Source organism: Megascapheus bottae, chromosome 12 (assembly GCF_031878675.1).
Source record: "Megascapheus bottae isolate mThoBot1 chromosome 12, mThoBot2.hap1, whole genome shotgun sequence".
Taxonomy (NCBI): domain Eukaryota; kingdom Metazoa; phylum Chordata; class Mammalia; order Rodentia; family Geomyidae; genus Megascapheus; species Megascapheus bottae.
Window position 1 is genome coordinate 9,577,013 of NC_143520.1, and position 20,975 is coordinate 9,597,987.

At 38.8% G+C, this 20,975-nt stretch overlaps 1 protein-coding gene and 1 pseudogene across 1 annotated transcript in view; one reads left to right on the top strand and one right to left on the bottom strand.

The window, feature by feature from the left end:
* The window catches only part of Sp3 (Sp3 transcription factor), a 53,304-nt gene that overhangs the window by 16,406 nt on the left and 15,923 nt on the right, over positions 1-20,975 (top strand). The window lies entirely within an intron of this gene.
* On the bottom strand, positions 11,219-11,465 carry LOC150056193 (small EDRK-rich factor 2 pseudogene; annotated as a pseudogene).

Genomic DNA, 20,975 nt, shown 5'->3' on the forward strand with positions numbered 1-20,975 from the left:
ATGAATAGTAATCTGAGCTAATTGGTTAATGGCTGACATAATTTGAATAGTTGGGATAAAAGTATAGAGCACTGAATCTTAGTGAGGATTTTAATATTTAACCTTAGAAGAGGAGGAAATTTTTTTCTAAGAAGGGTAACACGATTAAGTAGTGTTGGAAGATGATTCAGGACTAGATTGTAATTGGGAATAGCACTACAGTAGGTAGAATGTTACTTCAGTTGTATAATGATAGTAATAGTGCTAGGTACTTCAGTGAATTATAGGATTGCTCATTAATAATACCTAGAAATTAGGCAATCTGTTTTTAAAAGAAGGTCATATCATTGACAGAGTTTAAGGAGAATTTGATCAAGGTGGGTAAAGTTATTTTTTTAATAGATTGAATTGAGTTTGTAGTAAAGATAGACTAAACTCAGGATGTAAGATGTAGGCTACAGGTTTTAGACACCATTGAAGTCAGGAGAGTAGACTGAGCAAGGAAATAATATGTTTTGGGAAATTTTGAGGGTGGTTGGGCCCTATTAATTGCATACTATCTGAAGTTAGTAAAACATGAAGGAAAAATATTTTTGTCATCCTGAAGTATGTAAAAAATGATAATGTTTTAGTGAAAAATTATTTCTTTAGCTAATAAGATTTCTATTTTCCTATTTCTTTAGTTAATAAGATTTCTCTTTCCTAGACATCTGGCATTAGAAAGTTTAGAATCAGTAGCCTTAGTTTTTGTTTTGTTTTCCTTCAGGAAAATATCTGCAAAATGGGCCGGGAGTTTGGCCTAGTGGTTAAAGTGCTTGCCTAGCATGCACGAAGACCCGGGTTCGATTCCTTGGTACCACATACATAGAAAAAAGCCGGAAGTGGTGCTGAGGCTCAAGTGGTAGAGCTCTAGCCTTGAGAAAGTCCAAGCCCAGGACTGGCAAAAAAAAAAAAAAAAAAAAAAAAAAAGAAAATATCTGCAAAGATTCCCTAATCAGTTTTAGATATCCCTGCTTTTTTTTTGTTGTTGTTGTTGTTTTGCCAGTTCTGGGGCTTGACCTCAGGGCCTAGACTCTTTGTCTTCAGCTTTTTCTTAGTATATGGTACCGAGGAATTGAACCCAGGGCCTTTTTAAAAAAAAAAAAAAAAGTTTTTTTAATCTTAGACTGGTAAGTTAGAGTATCCAACTTTTAAGATTTGCTATTGTATTTATGTAAAGTTCTTCCTTCTGATGTCTTTTTAAATTAGTATGCATTAATTGTACAACAGGGGTGTACTGTGCTACTTCTGTACATTACAAAATGCATTTCAATCAAAATTTCTCATCCTTAATCCCCTTCTATCACTCTTTCTGACCACATCTACTCAATTTCATGAAGTTTCATTGTTCTGTTTTCATACATGCAAATAAACTACTTTTAACCATGTTTATCCTTATTCATTCTCCATTAAACCTCCTCTGCCCTGCTAAGACCTAGCCCAACAAGAATGTTTCACTTTCCTGTCATTTTTCTTCCCTTTTTCTTTTGTTTTTCAGTGCATTACTTATATCAAGTGGTTTCACCATAATATTTCATGTGCCTATTTGTGGTGATGCTTTTTAATTGACTACCACTTACAAATAGTTAATTCCTAGTACTTAATAAATTCTCAAATATGCCAAAATTCTTTTATGAGTGTTTAGTGAAGATAGAATAGCATCTAATGGAGCCGAGAGTTTGTCCTAGTGGTAGACTGCTTGCCTAACATGCAGGGAGACTAGGGTTCTACATACATAGAAAAAAGCTGGAAGTGGTGATGTGGCTCAAGTGGTAGAGCTCTAGCCTTGAGAAAAGTCCAAGCACAGTGCTCAAGCCCTGAGTTCAAGCCCCATGACTGGCAAAAAAAAAAAAGTGTCTTTAAGACTTTTCTGTTCTTTTTTTGTCAGTTGTGGAACTTGAACTCTGGGCCTGAGCACTGTCCCTGAGCTCTTCAGCTCAAGGCTAGCACTCTACCCATTGAGCCACAGTGCCACTTATTTGTGGTGGTTAACTGGAGAAAAGAGCCACGGACTTTTGTGTCTGGTCTGGCTTCGAACTTCAGATCTCAGCCTCCTGAGCAGCTAGAATTACAGGTATGAGCACTGGCTTCCCGGCTTAAGACATTTTCTTTTAAGGTAAAAAGAGGGTTTAGCTTTATACCTGTGAAACAAAACTGATTCCAGATACTACTTTTTATATTTTAAGTAGGTTAGAAGTTGGTTTTTAGCATTAAATGGCAGAGGACTTAAAAAAAGCATCAGAAATCACTTGAAAATTGGTTTTAAAAAAAGTACTTTTAGTTTTGATATTTTTCCCTTTTCTCTCGCTCTCCCCCCTCCCTTTTTTTTTTTTTGCCAGTCCTGGGCTTGGGTTCAGGGCCTGAGCACTGTCCTTGGACTTTCTCAAGGCTTAGCACTCTACCACTTGAGCCTCAGCACCACTTCCAGCTTTTTTTCTATGTATGTGGTACCGAGGAATCGAACCTGGGTCTTCGTGCATGCTAGGCAAGCACTCTACCACTAGGCCAAACTCCCGGCCCCTCGCTTCCCCTTTTGAGATAAGTTTTCACCATGTAGCTTAGGCTGACTTTGAACTTGGGATCCTCCTGCCTCAGCGGCTCAAGTTTCGAGATTCAGATTAATATCACAATGCTCAGACATTTCTTTATTTCCTTCTTTAAGTTTTCTTTTGAGGAATTAATGTGATTTTTTTTCCATCTTATTTTTCTTTAATCTGCAAGTGTAGACTTAAGTGTAGACTTGTTGCACCAACAGTAACTATTCCTCAAGTCTGTAAGAGAAGTTTTAAAGAGGATTGAAGTTCTAACTGGAATAAGATTTGAGCTCTACTTACATGTTTTTAGTTACTTTTCCAAATCTTAGAAATGTTGTTAAAAGGAAAATTATGTTCCATGGTAAAGAAATTTTGTCATAGAATTACTGTTTACTTAGCTATAGAATAATTTTATCCAAATGGTATAGCTTTATAAGTAATTTCATTTGCTTTGTGTCTGTTTTTGTTCTTTTTGGGTGAAGAATGTCCTGGGTATAGAACCTTGTTTCATCCCTAGCCCTTTCTTTGCTTTTAAAAGCATATTTATATGCGGATGAAAGAAAGAAAACTTTAAATACCATGAAAACATGGTTAATAAAAATTGTGATTGGGGAGGGGTCAGTATTGGGTCCAAATCCAGAATCTATATAGTCACTGATGCTGCTGCTTATTATTTCTGGTTTTCTTCGTAGATATACTTAGTTGAATAGAACTGTGTAGTTGAATATTCAACTTAAGTTGAATAGAACTTTGCTTTGGTCACTGATACATGTTATAGTGACAGCTCTATTACCACTAGTCTGTAAGTGAGGAAAGAATGCAGTATTTCTTTTTTCTTTTTTGGGTGGGTCATGGGGCTTGAACTCAACCTGGGCGCTGTACCTGAGCTCTTCAGATCAAGGTACCTCCATACCCTTGAGCCAAACCCCACTTTCTGTTTTCTAGAGGTTAGTTGGAGATAAGAGTCTCAGGTCCTTTTGTGCCCTGGCTGGCTTTGAACCTTGATCCTCAGATCTTCAGATCTCAACCTCCTGAGTAGCTAGGATTACAGGCATGAGCCACTGTGCCCTGCAACATTTTTTTCTTTGTTTGTTTTTTGGCCATTCCTGGGCTTGAGCTCAGGGCCTGAGCACTGTCCTTGGACTTTCTCAAGGCTAGAGCTCTACCACTTGAGCCTCAGCACCACTTTCGGCTTTTTTCTATGTATGTGATACCGAGGAATTGAAACCAGGTCTTTGTGCATGCTAGGCAAGCACTCTACCACTAGGCCAAACTCCCAGCCTGGAATGCAGTGATTTCAGGGGTTATGGTAACTGTTGTGGTTAAACATTTCAGTTGTGGTTAGGCTGAATTAATACAGGCATTAAGAATAATAAAAAACCAAATTCATTTCCTTCCTTCCTTCCTTCCTTCCTTCCTTCCTTCCTTCCTTCCTTCCTTCCCTCCCTCCCTCCCTCCCTCCCTCCCTCCCTCCCTCCCTCCCTTCCTCCCTTCCTCCCTTCCTCCCTTCCTCCCTCCTTCCCTCCTTCCTTCTCCTGGAGCTTGAACCCAGGGACCTGAACATTGTCGTGGGTCTTTCTCAAGGCCAGAGCCACAGCACCACTTCTGGCTTTGTCTATGTATGTGGTGCCGAGGAATTGAACCCAGGTCCACCACTAGGCCAAACTCCTGGCCGGAAAAAAAAAACCACCAAATTTTAAGGATTTTTGTATAAAATAGAAAGTAAGTTATCTGTTTAGCAATTTTGTATCAATTACTAGTTAAATGAACTGTTATTTTTGCCTTTTATTTCTTAAAGGAAGTGTGAAATTATATGTGACTTGTATATTTAATACCTCTTAGCACCTGTAATTTATCCCATTATAATTAAATAAAAATTTATACTAGGAATATGTGTTGTGATACAAAATCATTATAAGCCTGCCTCAAAAATTAGGCAATATAGAAACTTACTAGAGGGTAGGAAGATAGGATTCAGAGAAGCGTTTGGTGAAACTTAGAAGGCAAGTAATTTACTTTAGCTTTATGGGATGTGATTGGAAAACATTGTATTTTTAGCTTTTGTAGGCTCTAATCACTAAGGAGATATTGTACAAAAGAGATGAGCTAGAAAATAATTGGCTGGTTTACATGTAGGAATGAGAAGTTTGAAAGTTATGATATTTGGGAATTGATAGGGTTAGAAGAAGGAATTGCTTCTCAGCTAGTCACTAATGCATGAAACAGAAGGCATTTTAGCAAATAATTAAAAAATAAAGGTTTTGGAAAGAATCCTTTATTATCACTCAGTTACTAAGACTTAGGAGAAAGATTTAAGGGGACTGAGAGTAAGGTATAGTTAGTGCCTTTAGTTGGAGAAGGGAAAAGAGACTAAAAGTATCCATTGGCTGTCACAGGTAAGCATGATGAAGTAGAGAAAAAATAGTCTGGGGGCGTGAAAATAGAAATGTAGTAAACTAAGAAACATGCAGAGGGAAAAGTGGTGGTTCTAGATACTGGAATTTGGGACTGATTAAAACAAATAGATAAAATGTCCTAAGTTTTTCGTACTTGTACCGCCGCACTGTATATATGAAAGTTGGGAAAGTGTATTTTTGAGGTTTAATGATCTAGCTCTTACTTGTAGCCTGAGAATTCTGCTTAGCTGTACAGACCCTATCTGATATGTACTTCATTAGTGGAGGAAGAGGATAGATAATAGGTAAGGAAAACCTAGAGGAGGCGCAGAGAAATAGTGCACCAAGAGATTCCTTTAAAGGATCAATCAGAATATTCCCTACCTACTCTACAGTATCTTGTTCTCCATGTGTGGGATTTGAGGAGTCAATCTTCCTAAATACTTGGTAGAATTGCCTTTTCTAGTAATCCATAAAGTTATGTGTAGCATAGCATATCTTTTTGTGAGCTGTAAAATGTGACTGATAGGTAAAGTGTAGGTTGTGATTTACCACCTACCCTTTTTATCTTTCTTGTAATCTTGGAAATGTTCTCAAGTGTTGCCTAAGTACCTGAGAGGCTCCTAGGACCAGATCTTCTCTGCCAATCAATTGTAAAACTAATGGAAAGTAGACTTGTAATTGACCAACAGAGAAATAGAGATTCCTGTTGTTTGTGTGTTTGGTCTTAGGGATTGAACTGGGCTATGTCCCTGACCTTTTTTTGCTCAAGTCTAACACTCTACCACTTGAGCCCACTGCTCTACTTCCACCTTTTTGGAAGTTAGCTAGAGGTAAGTTTCAGACTTTCTTGCCCGGAGTGTGATTGATGATCCTCAGATCTTAGCCCCCTGAGTAGTTAGGATAATGGGGGTGAGCTGTTGGTGAGCTTGGGATTCCCCCTGCAGGCTATTGATTGGTGTGTTACAACTAATTTTGGGTTCTATGTAAATGTTCAGATATTTGGGGGCAAAGGAAAGTAGACAAACTCCTTAACTGCCAAGATTCAGCCTTTTTGCCTTATATCTTTTAGTAGCCAGCTCACAAGTTGATGGAATGTCCACATATAGCAAAGAGATGACTGGGTAAAAGGAAAAGTGGGGCAAGGGCAGAGAATAGTGAAGCAGCCAGGTGCCAGTGGCTTGTGTCTGTAATCCTAGTTACTTAGGAGACTGAGATCTGAGGATCTTGGTTGGAAGCCAAGCAAAAAGTTTGGTGTAAAACACCAAAATAATCTTAGCCTGGCCTGGCAGCCTTACTCATGCCTATAATGTCAGCCCATAATCCTGGGCAAAAGTTAGTGAGACCCCATCTTAACCAATTAAATAGCTGGGCATTGTGGTACACTTTTGTCAGCCTAGCTACATGAGAAATGTTAGTAGAAAAAGCGAAGCCCAATGTCAGTATGGGCAAAACTAAAGCCAAAAGGCTGAGAGTGTTCAGCTCTAAAAAGCCCAACTAAAAACTTGGGACATTTTTTTTTTCTTGTCCTGCTTTGTTTGTGTTTTTTTGCTTTTGTCAGTCCTGGGGCTTGAACTCAGGGCCTGAGCCTTGTCTTTGGGTTTTTTCAAGGCTAGAGCACTACCACTTGAGCCACAGCAGCACTTCTGCGTTTTTCTATGTATGTGGTACGTAGAAATTGAACCTGGGCCTTCATGCATGCTAGGCAAGCACTCTACCACTAGGCCACATTCCTGGTCCCTTGGTTTGTTGTTATTGTTGTTGTTTTTCTTTTGAGAGGTGATTTGAGACCCAGGTTGGCCTTGAACTTAATTCAGATTGATCCTCCTACCTTCGACTCCTGAGTGCTGGGATTACAGCTATGTGCTGCCATGCCCAACTAAAATCTGCTGGTTTTTTTTTTTTTTTTTTGGAATATTTTAAGAAAGGACTATCATAGAGTAGAAAAAACTCTTAATTGACTTCTCTAGTAAAGAGTAAGTAAGATGAAGCTAATGTTTCATTATCCATAGTGTACTAGTTGCAGATTACATAGTCTCTTTTGTACATATTTGTGATTGTAAAATGAAATCTGTAAGGCATTTTAGAAAACTAGTTATTTCCAGGTGTGTACCTAAGTTTGTGTTCATGTACTGAAGAAGGTTGTGTATTGTTTAGGAAGAATATTTCTGATAACATCTCCAAAGTATCTGAAGAAAGAAGATGAATAAAAGATTTATTTTAATCCAGGAAGGGAAGCATTGACAAGTAATAATTTGTGTGTAAGGTGTTTTGGGAACAGATTATTTAATGTTAAAGCAGAAAGTGGTGTGTGTGTGTGTGTGCGCGTGTGTGTGCGTGTGTGTGTGTAAGAGAGAAAGAAAATAAATACTAAGGAAACAATTTAGTTTAAAGCTTGTTTTCTAAAGTACTAACGTTTTCTTTCTTTCTTTTTCTTTTCTTTTTCTTTTTTTTCTTTTGGTCAGTCCTGGGCTTGGGCTCAGGGCCTCAGCACTGTCCTTGGACTTTCTCAAGGCTCGAGCTCTACCACTTGAGCCATAGCACCACTTCCAGCTTTTTTCTATGTATGTGGTACCAAGGAATCGATCCCAGGTCTTTGTTTTCTTTCTTTTTTAAAGCATCAAGTGATGCCATATTTTTAGGAGCCCCTCTCTATAATTTAGAACTAACCCTTTAAAGGCTGGAAAAAATATTTCCTGGTAGACCTGAAATGCCCAAAGGAATCTGAATAGTTATGAAAATCTAATAAATAATATGTGAGATTTATAGGACTATCGTGTAATTCTGTTTAGGTGGTTTTTATGACAGGTGAAATGTAGTAAAGAGAAAAATGTACATTTTCAGAATCAAATGAAGTAGTTTCATTTGCTTAAAAATTTGAAGGCAGGGGCTGGGAGTTTGGCCTAGTGGTAAAGAGCTTGCTTAGTGTGCACAAAGACCTGGGTTCAATTCCTCAGTACCACATACATAGAAAAAAACAAACCAGAAGTGGTGTTGTTGCTCAAGTGGTAGAGCTCTAGCCTTGAGAAAACCCATGCACAGTGCTCAGACCCTGAGCCCAAGCCCAGGACTGGCAAAAAAAAAAAAATATTGAAGGCAGAGAATATGAGAGACTTTTTGATAAGAAGAAAATCCTAATGATATCTATTGATAAAGGAGAATGTCTCATTATTAACAGTACTGTAATTCATATTTACCCACTATTAGCTACTTAAGTATGCTTATTCTAGATTTCATGTCAGTTAAGAATTTACCTTAAATATTCTGTTTTAATTCTTTCTTTATTAAAGAATTTATTAACATTGATTTTTACATCATATTTCAAATGACATATTTAACAACTGTTTTAATTCTTGATAAATAATTGGTAGCTAGTTTTAGAAAGATATTTTTTAGGATTTTTCTGGTAATGCTTTTAATAGAAATCAAGGCACATTCCGAGTTATTAGTTCTTAGTATTGAAATTAGTATCTCTAATCACATTGTATGCTTTTGTGTGTTTGTGTTTTATCACTTAAATTTTGTTTCCCTTTAATTTTAGCTCTCAGGTGTGCAGGAATTTTTTTCTTGTGAAATAATTGTTTTATATCTGCACTTGATAAGCTTGTTATACATATTTTTGTGTTTTTTTTGCAGGGGGGGGGTAGTCTTGGGGACTTGAACTCAGGGCTTGGGTATTGAGCCTCTTTGTGCTCAAGGCTAACATTCTACCACTTGAGCCACAGCATCACATCTTTTTCTGAGTAGTTTTTTGGGAGATGAAAGTCTTACTGACTTCACTGCCAGGCCTGAATGATCCTCAGATCTCAGCCTCCTGAGTAGCTGATAGAAAATAGACATTATGCAGTGAGACAGTACTTGTGTTTTATAAGTTGGTTCTGGGCTTTATAAGGTGTTTAAATGTGATACGTAGTCATTTTTTTAATTTCTATTTCAGTCACTTAAGATTTGTTGGGGTTTTATTTTGCTTTGGAATAGTTTTACTTCAAAGATGAAATCAGGTTATGTGCTATTAGCATATATTAATAGTGAAAAAATTCTTAGCATAGTTTTATAGATGTTTACAGTATATTTTGAGCAAGTTCATTTTCTCCATTATATATCCTTTTAACTGTTTCAGTGGGTTTCATAATACCGCCTTCATAAATATATATACACAATTCCCTTCTCCCAGCTCCACCAATTTCTACCCCCACAAAATCCCTTTCCACTCACTTCATGTCATCTTCCTCTTCCTTATTATCATTTTAAGTCTAGATTTCCTCACATGAACAAAAACATGTACCATGTGGCATCTTGAGCTTAGTTAATTTCTCCCAGTGTGATTATCTCCAGATCCATACATGTTTGGGATCCATACATATATGGACCATACATCCATAATTTCATTCTTCTTTGTGGCTGAATAATACATCATGGTTTTATATATATTTTCTTTATCCATTCATCAGTTTTTGAGTACCTTTGCTGATTGACAGTTTGACTATTGTGAACAGTGCTTCAGTAAATATGGGTATGGTATCTGTTTTGAATGTTGATTTGTATTCCTTTCCATGGCTATATGCCCAAGATTGAGCCATGAGGTGGGTCTATTTTTAGTTTTCTTTCCCTTTAGTACCAGCGGTTGAACTCAGATCCTTGAGCTTCCTTTGTGCTCTACCATTTGAACCATGTATGTGCCCCTGCTTTTTGCCGAGATGGAGTCTTTTCTGTTTGAGTTGGACTCAATTTTTGGTCCTATTGGCTCAGTCTTTCCTGAGGTAGGATTACAAACATGAACCAGCATACTTTTAGTTTCCTGATAAACATCCATATTGAATTCCATAGTGGTTGTATTGGTTTTTATTTCCATTAACAGTATATGAGAGGTCCTTTCCCGTGGTCTCTTTGACTTTTTGATTTGCATTTTGCTTTATGGCTAGAAAGAATGAATATTTCCTCATGTATTTATTAGCCATTGTGCTGCTTCTGAGAACTGTACTGTTCATTTGCCCACTTATGACTTGTATGATTCTTTCTACTGTTTTAACTTTTTGATTTCTTTGTATATTTAGATATTAACCCTTTATCTGTTGAATACCTGAGGAAGAGTGTCCTATTCTGTAGACTCTCTAGTCTGGAAATTTTGTAGAAACTTTTTTATTGGATATAATTTCAGTTACCAATTCTTATTCCTATTTCCATTCAAAATAATTGCCTATGCCTGTATGTTTCAGTGTTTTTCTGTAGTTTGAAATCTTACATTGAGATCTTTGGTCTATTCTGAACTTGAGTCTAGCTTCACTCATCTTCATTTAGCTAACCAACACCATTTGTTAAAGATGTGAGAAAAATTATTTACTATCAAAGTAGATCGCTTCCTTTCTGTCAATCTTGTAAGAATGGTTTGTCTGAAAAGTTCCTGCCTTGGCATTTCACTTTAAGAATCCTGTTAAAAACTCTTTGACTTTTAGTTACATCCTGTTGATGAAGCCACATCCTTTTGCAGATTGTGAACCTGAACTCAGCCAATCTGGCAGAGGGTCAGGGCCTGCTGGATTAGTGATAAAAAGGAAGCAAAGAGCTTGTATGCCCTACGTCCTTGCTTGCCAGATTTTTGGCTAAATGGCACACTCTTCTGCAGAAGTAAACTTTGCCTTGTTGACGTGTTTATCTGAAGCCATTTCTAACAAAGAAGCCCTCTTCTCCAACATGTTTTTATCTCCTTTGTCAAACATCAAATGTGGGTTTATTTACAGGTCTTCTAATTATGATCCATTGGGTTTCCTTTATCAAGCTGTTGTTGTTTCTGTGGCTCTGAATTTTAGGATTGATTCTTTTTTTTCTTTTTTCTTTGTTTTGGCTAGTCCTGGGGCATGAACTCAGGGCCTGGGCACTGTCCTTGAACATTGCTCAAGGCTAGCACTTTTCCACTTGAGCCACAGCACCACTTGTGGCTTTTTCTTAGTATGTGGAACTGAGGAATTGAACCTTGGGCTTTGTGCATGGTAGCGGAACCCTTAACCACTAGGTTACACTCCTGGTCTGGATTGATTCTTTTTTTTTTTTTTTACAAAGCTACTTTTAATACTTTGGGGTATGCCCCACAGGAATAAAAAACACCGGGAAGGAGTAACCCCCTCACCCCCAAGTGTGGCCCAGGGGGAGAGAGGCTACCTGAGGGGAAGGAAGCACAAAAGGGACCCGCTGCAGACTCAGGGCAAAGGGAATGCCCTCGGTGCTGGGACCTGTGAGCGCCACAGGAGGAAACGCGAGCATGGTGGGACTGGCTCCAGGCACACAGCCGAAGGGCAAGAGGGTTGGACACAAAGCCACAAAGCTACTTGGGTTCCTCCTCCTTCTCGTTTGCCTTTTTCTGCTTCTGCTGCATGATCTCGAGTCCCTCTGCTTGCGGGCGGCTGCAGAAAGCCCATCGTCTGGGCGCTTTCCCTTAACCGAGTCGCACTGCTTTTTCATATTCTTCTGGCGGGCGAGCTCACGCTGGTTACGCGGGTCATGGCGACAGCAGCGGCTCCGGCCTGCCTCCGTTGCGACCCCTCGCTCTGTCCCTGGATTGATTCTTTTCTGATGAATAGCATTGGAGTTTTGGTTGAAATTGCATGGAATTTGTAGATTGTTTTCAGAAATATAGCCATTTTTACAATATTTATTCAGCCAACCCATGAAAATAGGAAGTTTTGCTATCTTTTGATGTCTTCAGTTTCTTTCTTCACCATTGTATTATTTTTACTTATTAGATGTCTTTGACTGCCCTAGTTAAGTTTCTACACACGCGCACACACACACACACACACACACACACACACACACACATCTTTTTTTTTTTTTTTTGCCAGTCATGGGGCTTGAACTTAGTGCCTGATCACTGTCCATGGGCTTTCTCAAAGCTAGAGCTCTATCACTTGAACCATAGCACCACTTCCAGCCTTTTCTATGTATATGGTACTGAGGAATCGAACCCAGGCCTTTGTGCATGCTAGGCAAGCACTCCACCACTAGGCAAAACTCCTGGCCCAAGTTTCTTCCTACATATATTTTTGAAGCTATAGTGCATAGAATTGTTTTCTTGATTTCTTTTCCAGCTACTGACTTTTTTTCTCTTTGTTTTTGGGATGGGTGGTAGGGATTCAAGGCCTGGGTACTTTGAGCCACAGTTCCATTTCCAGTTTTGGAAGTGGATCTGAGATCCACTAGGGTTATAGGCGTGAGCCACAGCTCATTGTTTTTTTTTTATTTTTGTTAGTTTTTTTTTAGCCTCCTATATTGTTAGAAGTGTTTAGTAAATGTAGGAGGGCTTTTCTCCTCCCCCCCCCCTTTTTTTTTGGCCAGTCCTGGGCTTGAGCTCAGGGCTTGAGCACTGTTCTTGGACTTTCTCAAGGCTAGCACTCTACCACTTGAGCCTCAGCACCACTTCTGGCTTTTTTGCTATGTATGTGGGGTACCGAGGAATCGAACCCGGGTCTTCCTGCATGCTAGGCAAGCACTCTACCACTAGGCCAAACTCCCGGCCCCCACTCCCCCCTTTTAATTACTTAGTTTGCGCGCGTGCGCGCGCGTGTGTGTGTATGTGTGTGTGTGTGTGTGTGTGTGTGTGTGTAGAATTTAGGATTTAAGTATAGGCTTGCATCATATGTAAGTAGGGGTGGTTTGACTTTTTCCTTTTCTTTTGGAGACCTTTTCTTTTGCCTTATTTCTGTGACTAGAAGTTTCAGTACTATATTGGGGCCAGGAGCATGCCCTAGAGGTAGAGTACTTGTCTAGCATACATGAAGACCCGGGTTCGATTCCTCCATACCATATACCTAGTAAAGGCCAGAAGTGGTGCTATGGCTCAGTAGAGCACTTAAGGAAAGCCCAAGGACAGTGCTCAGGCCCTGAGTCCAAGCCCCAGGACTGCCCCCCCCCCAAAAAAAAGTTGGTACTATTTGTTTAAGAGGGGGGAAGAGTAGACTCCCATGTTTCTTGTTCTTGTCTTTAGAGGAAATAATGCCAGTTTTCCCACATTTAGTATGGTGTTGTGTTTTACGTTCAAGTTTGTCATATAAAAGCTTTTATGTTGAAGTTCTTTCTTCCCAGTTTCTTCAGAGCTTTTAAATGGCTTATATTCTCTTGAAACAGTTTTTGAAGGTTAGAATAGTCAGAAACATATCCATTTCTTTTAGAGTTTTCACTTTGTTTAGATAAAATTTTCAAAATATTCTCTAACAAGCTTCTATTATATTGATACATGTTTTGTTGACCCCTTTTTTATCTGCAACAATTAATTGAGACTTTCCTTTTTGGTCTATTTGGCTATGTGTTTGTCAGGATTATTTATAAAGCACCAATTGTTTTATTGATCCGGTTTTCTATTTCTTTTTTATTGGTTGGTTGTGGGGCTTGGAAACTCTGGGCCTGGGCGTTGTCCCTGAGCTCTTTAGCTCAAGGGTAGCACTCTACCACTTGAGCCACAGCGCTACTTCTGATTTTCTAGTGGAGAATTGAAGGTAAGAGTATCACAGCCTTTTTGTGCCTGGGCTGGCTTTGAACCACGATCCTCAGATCTCAGCCTCCTGAGTAGGTGGGATTATAAGAGTGAGCCATTGGCACCTGGGTAAAAATTATTATCCTCTGGGCCTGTGTGCTGTCCCCGAGCTCTTCAGCTCAAGCCACAGTTCCACTTCATTGTATTTTTTTAAATCTATTTTCTTAATTTTTGCCTTGTTTTTTTTTTTCCTTAAGGGCTGCGGGTTCATCCTTGACATGAGAGTTCTGTTTTTTTATATAGCTATAAACATCTTTGCTTTACAGTTTAGCTGTATCCTAACATTTGTATTTTTATGTTAAAGATTCTAGGACCCCTGATCCCATATATGTTTCTTGAGTGGCCACTATTATTCAGCAACATATTTTTCAGTTTCTAAGTACTTGAATGTTTTCTGTAGTTTCTTTCTTGGTTGATTTCTGATTCCATTGTAATCTGGTAAAATGTGGGAAGAAGTTTTGATTTTATTTTCACTAAGACTCGGTTCATATCCTAAAATACAATTATCCAGGTGAAGCTTCCCTGGGCTTCTGAAAAGAATGTGTATTGTGCAGCTCCTGGATGAAATATTTGGTAGTGTCTGTTAAGTTCATATGGTCCATAGTGTCAATTCTGAAGGTGTGTGTATGTCTGTATGTGCATGTTTGTGGATTGCTTCATGTATATGACTTTTTGGTAAGAGTGAGATATTGCAGTCTTCCACTGTTACTGTGTTGTTGTCTTTTTATGCTTGTAAGTCCAGGAGTAGTTGTTTAATGAAAGTAGGTATGCCAGCATTTTATGTATATAATAAACAGTTACTTTTTTCTCAAGATGGATTGATCCATTTATTAATATGAAATGAGTGTCTTTATCTCTTCTGAGTAGTATGTATGTGCATACCAGTTCTGGAACTTGAACTCAGGACCTGCACACTGTCCCTGAGCTTCTTTTGCTCAGGGCCAGCATTCTATCTCTTGAGCCACAGTGCTACTTCCAGCTTTTTCTGTGGATATGGTCCTGAGGAATGGAACCTAGGGCTCATAGCATGCTGGGCAAGCATTCTCTACCACTAGGCCTCATTCCCCGCCCAGTAGTGTGGTTTTGAAGTTTTTTTTTGTTTTGTTTTTTTTTGCCAGTAGGCTAGAGCTCTACCACTTGAGCCTCAGCACCACTTCCGGCTTTTTTCTACGTATGTGGTACTGAGGAATCGAACCCGGTTCTTCATGCATGCTAGGCAAGCACTTTAACCACTAGGCCAAACTCCCGGCCCTGTTTTTTTTTTGTTTTTTGTTTTTTTTTATAATCCGATATGAGTATAGCTACTTTTGCAGCTGCTCTATATAGCCTGCTCTTAAGGTCAGTTTATTTGGAAAATCTTTTGCAATCTTTTTGCCTTATGCTAATGACTTTACCTTATTCTTTTATTCATTATCTTGTCCTTGTTGGTGAGGTATATTACTTGTAGGGAATACATGGTCAGGTCTTTTTAATCCAACACTGCTATTGTTGTCTTTTTTTTCCCATTTTTTTTAATTAAAAGATTTTATTAACACTTTTTTTTACATCATATTTCAAATGTCATGTTTAACAAACAAGCATTCAAGAAGGGGTCTTCTTGTCTTTTTTTTTTTTTTTTTTTTGTGGTCAGTCATGGGCTTGAGCTCAGGGCCTGAGCACTGTCCTTGGACTTTCTCAAGGTTAGAGCTCTACCACTTGAGCCTCAGCACCACTTCTGGCTTTTTTTTCTATGTATGTGGTACCGAGGAATCAAACCCTGGTCTTCATGCATGCTAGGCAAGCACTTTAACCACTAGGCCAAACTCCCGGCCGGTTGTTTGTTTGCTTGATGCCAGTCTTGTGGGGTTTGAATTCGGATTGGGTACTGTCCTTGAGCCTTTTTGCCCAGGGCAAATGCTCTACCACTTGAACCAGAGCTCTACTTCTGGCTTTTTTTGGTGTTAACTGGAGATCAGTCTCACAGACTTTGCTTCTCCAGACTGGCTTTGAATTTAAGCCTTGATTCTTGGATCTCAGCCTCCTGAGTAAGAAGGATTATAAGCATAAGCAACCAGTTCCCAGCCTGTTCTTGTCTTTTGATTGGAGAATTAAAGCCATTTAACATTCAGTGTTAAATATTATATACCACTAGGCCAAACTCCCGGCCATCCTCTTTTTATCTTTGCCCATGATACTGTATTATTTTTTTAAAAGCAAACAGCCAAATGTTTACTGGGGACTGCTTTTATACATACAGAAAAGTTATAATACAAAAAGGAATCCCCTGTATTCTTTATTCATCTTCCCTAATGCTATCATTGTCTTACAGTTATACTACATTTGTGTGATGCTGTATTGTTCCATTCTATTAGGTTGAATTTTTACTTTGTTTATTGAGCTTTTCAATTCTGAAATTTTTACTTGGATTCTTCCCTCCCCCTCCCCCCAGGATTTCTAGATTTTTTTAGTTGAGTTTTTTTGACAATTTTATTTTTATTTATTTATTTTTTATTTACTTTTTTTTTTTTTTTTTTTTTGCCAGTCCTGGGGCTTGAACTCAGGGCCTGGGCACTGTCCTTGGACACTTTGCTCAAGGCTAGTGCTCTGTCACTTGAACTACAGTTCTACTTCTGACTTTTTCTGTGTAGGTAGTACTGGAGAATTGAACCCACGGCTTTGTGCATGCTAGGTAAGCACTCTACCACTAGGCCATACTTCCTGCCTGGATTTCCAGATTTTATTCAATTCTTGTCTCATATCCTGCATTGTCTTCCTATAACATTCAGGTGCTTGTTTTCTCTCTGAATTCATTCATGTGCTTATATACATCCTCTAATTTTAGTGATCATTCTTATATCATTGTTCTTTTGAGTTCATTGTTTGAAGTTTCATGGGCTTCATACTTACTCATGTCCTTTATTTAAGTGACATTACTGAATTTTGAATGAAATATGGTATGTGTTTTTATTACTTCTGTGTTTATACATTGAGATTTATACATACGAAGCCCATGCTATTGGGAGTTTTAATCACTTCTAGTCTTTTCATTGAAATAGCTCCAGTGTTCCAGCAGGACAGTTTAGTGACTGGGCTAAGGTGTTATAGCTTGTTACTGGACTAAAGAGTATGACTCAGTAGATAAGCATTTGCCCAGAGCTTAGGACACAAGGCCTGATCCTCAGCATAGCCAAAATTGAGGTAAACTTGATATTCTTTTATAGAAAGTAGATTGTCTGCTTCTCCTTTTTGTGTAGTATTCTGTCGGCTGCAGGGCGTTTTACAGTTTGTGGTTGGCAGGTTCCCACTTGCCCTTGAATGTCCCCTCCCTGTACCCCCTTTCTGCCCTCAGGAGAAACAAGTGTCCAGCGCTCAAGGTGACTCCCAAATGCATCAGCATAGGGATGGGGAGGGGCTGATTGGGGATATTTGAAAGATTGTTTCATTCTGCCTATTTCTCTCAATGCTCACAGACCCTATCCAGCATTTCACTTCCATTTTTTGAGCAAGAGGTAATAGAAATTTCATGATTCAGGTCTGGACTCAGTCCTGGCTGTCAGCAAACACATGCTAAGCTGCAGTATGTTCAGACCTTGCTCTTCACTTCCTTGTGTGGGGAAGAGACAGTGAGTATCATGTGATTCAAAGGGAAAAGGTCTTTGAACCACCCAGCAGTGAAGACAGGCAGTCAGGAGACTGCTTCTAGAGACCTTCTTTTTGGCTTGCCAGTCCTGGGGCTTGAAGTCAGGGCCTGAACACTGTCCTTGGGTTTTCCTCAAGGATAGCACTCTGCCGCTTGAGCCACAGCTCTACCACTTGAGCCACAGTACTACTTCGGCACCTTTCTGGCTTTTTCTGTGTATGTGGTATCGAGGAATTGAACCCAGGGCTTCATGTGCATGCTAAGCAAGCACTGTACCACTAGGTCACACTCTTGGCCCCTGCTGACCAGATTTTAAGAGAATTACAGGCTTGGTACTTTGTTTCTATTGTTGACTCAGATGATATTTATTTACTCTTGACTATGGCACACCTCTGTTGTACCCTGTGCTGCTGGTGAAATTCCTGCAGCTTGAAATTTTCTATGGGATCAGGTCAGCCTTTCCCTTTCCTCTCACACAGACTATGGCTGGTGTTCTATGACTTTGAAACATGATGGTTCCTTGTTTTCATGCCCCAATAGTATCCTAATCGTAACTAATGGGCATTTTGAAGATGAGACTAGGAAAGAGACAATGTCTTTATTCATTGAGGTTACTTGCCTTTTGCACTGATGCACTGAATTTAAGGGGTTTGAGAGGCATGAGATAATTTTGCATTTTTAGCTAAGTCTGTAAACAAAGCTGTCTGTTTTATCTTGTGATGATGTCTTCAGCTTTTATGGGGATGGGTTTGGAATGGTTTGCTGACCTTGGTTTCTTGGTGGGGTTCTGCTGAACTGCTGTATTTATTGTGATTCCTGATGCTCTTTCTCTTCTCAGAGTGTAGTCTATCCTGCGTTACCTGACTTTATTCATGGAGTCAAAAAAAGTGAATGCTTTTGATCTACCATCTTGCCCTGCTTCTTCCCAAAAGTCAGATTTAAATAAACACATTCATTTTTTAAATACTACTAGTATGCATAATATGGACTGCTACTCAATATAAAGGTTAGTTTACAATATTTCTGGTAGTCTTTATATGTGAAATCTACTTTTGTGGGCTAACCTAGGAAATTTGCTACCACTTTATTATGTTTGCTTTGTTAGTCAGTTTTTACTCCCTGTAAACAAACACTTTATTTTGGTGGTTTCAGTCTTGCAATCACAGCCCAGGTGGTTTGGATAAGATAGCACATCATAGTCAAAGTGCACAGTAGAGCATAACTGCTGACATCATGGGCTGGGAAGTGAAAAGAGAGAGAAGTATCTGGACCCCACAAGTGATCTAAAAATCTCCCCAGGACATTTCTTCCCCCACCCCCAGCCCCTCCCTGCCAAGGGCTGCCAACATCCCAGTTATGCTTTCCAAGGGAGCAAACTCAAATCATGTGGACTTTGGGGAGACATGTACGGGCCAAACTCTCTAGCACAGCAAACTCTTGGAAAGAGTTTGTTATTCACAAAAGTGAGGTTGCCTTCTTATACTCAATTTTGAAGTATGGTTTTAAAAAATAACCTGGGAACCAGTGGTGCATATGTCTAATCCTAACTACTCAATGAGGATCCTTGTTCAAAGCCAGCCTGGCTAAGGAAAGTCTGAGATTCTTACCTCCGATCAACTCCAGGTCTTACATTCAAGCCCCAGGACTGGAACAAACAAACAAACAAATTAATTAATAAATGTTAAAAATAAAAAAGAAATGTGAAAATATTCCCACACATGCATTTCATTACACAACTCAGTTAACATGAAGAAATTTTCAGTCCTATAGTAATTGTCAGTTGTATTTAAGTCATTATGTGTTTGACTGTTTCCTAATTTTTTTAAAAAATATTTTACTGGTATTATAAAGGAGTTAAAGGAGTTCAAGGAAGTTAAAGTTACATAAATCAGGTAATGAGTCTATTTCTTTTTGGATAGTGTTCCCCCCTTTCCTGGCTCTCTCCCAGTTTTTTCCCTTTCTACCCACAGATTGTATAGTTCATTTTCAACATAGTATCTACAGAATACCACTGTTCACCCTCTGTCCCACCATTATTATGCCTATTCTTATCCTCCCAAAGACAGATAAACGAACAAGTAAGACACAAAGGAAAACAAAGACAACAAAGAAAAATTTTGTTTCCATCTCTTAGAGTTTATTTCAGTAAGTATTGTTTTATGTGATCAGAAGCACATAGGCATTACACCTTTGTGCCTGTTCTTAATTTTGTGAATCTGCCTATCCGAAAGCAAATGATGCCCCCAAAGTAAGTAAAAGTGAGTGTGCTTAAGTGATAGAGTGAACATTTGAGAGATTTGTTGAAAGGTATATCTTTTGCAAAAATTGGTGTGCGTTACAGGAAAATTGAATTAAGCATCCACAGTGTAGCACTGAACCCTGTATATCTTGGTTTTTCTGAGGTACTCACCTCAAGAATCATCTACCTATGGATATCAAGAGTCTATTGTATTTGTCTTGTCATTCTCTTGACTTCTCTAGGTAATTTTCTCCTGATTTCATAGAAATAGCTCTTGTGAGGTTAAGATTGCTATTAATTACCATGTTACGTCCCAGGGTCATTTCTTAGCACTCATTTACTTACCAAGTATTTGACCAAGTATCTGGAACTGATATTCCTTCTTTAGTTTCACTGTGTGTGAATGCCTAGAGTCCTGCTATCATGTCCTGTTGTATTTTATTTTAGATCTACCTTCACACCAGAGAAAACATAATACCGTCTCCCTCAGCTTGCTTTACCTCATTTAACATGATTTGCTGTAGGTTCATTCATTTCCCTGAAAGGACATAATACAGTACTACTCATTGTAGGGTATCTGGGCTATTTTCATAACTTGGCTATTAAGAGCAGTGTTGCAATGACCATGGGTGTACAGTTGTCTTTATGGTATCCTGGCTTGTGATGTTCTAGGTATGCCCAAGAGTGGTATGGCTGGGTTATCTTTAGAATGGTTATATTAATTTCGAATTTCTATCAACAGTGTAATAGGGTTCCTTTTCCCCACATCCCCACCAATATTGGTTGTTCTAATTCTTGATGTTTGTCAATATAACTGGGGTGACATGATGTCCATTATGGCCAGGGATATTGAACATTTCCTCATGTGTTTCTTGCCATTGCTACCTCTTTTTTTTTTTTTTTTTTTTTCTCTTTTGCCAGGCCTGGGGTTTGAACTCAGGACCTGGGCACTGTCCTTGGACACTTTTTGCTCAAGGGTAGCATTTTGCGGCTTGAGCTGTAGCACCCCTTCCTGCCTTCCCAGCCCGTTACTTCTTTTGAGAAGTCTCTCCTTAGCTCCTTTTAGGAGGAAGTAATCTCTTGAGCTCTTTGTATATTTTGGATATTAGGCCTTTGTTGGATGTATTGCTAATAATATCTTCTCCTAGTGTGTTGGCTGTTTTTCTAGTTTAGTAACTGACCTTTGCTCTGTGGAAAATTCATTTTGATCTAATCCCATTTGTCAAGTTTGCTATCTGCTATGCTCCTAGGACTCTTAAAAGTTTTTTGCTTATGTTTATAAGTTCTAATGTTTCTCCTCCCTCTTGCAGTAATTTCAGTCAGGTCTTATGTAGAGGTTTTTGATCCACTTTGAGTTGATGATGCAAATGGATCCATTTGGATACCAAGTTTTCCCAGGACCAATTATTGGAGCTATCTTTTTTTCACTGTTATAAATTGGGCTCCTTTATCAAATATCAGATAACTAAAGGTATGGTTTTAATTCTGGGTCTTTCTAGTCTGTTCCATTGATTTTCAGGTTTATTTTTATCACGCTGGTTTTTTTTTTTTTTTTTTTTTTAAATAATAGCTCTTGTAGTAGAGCTTGAGGTCTGGGATTGTGGAAACATCAGCATTAACACCCCCCCCCCCTTTTTTTTGGTCT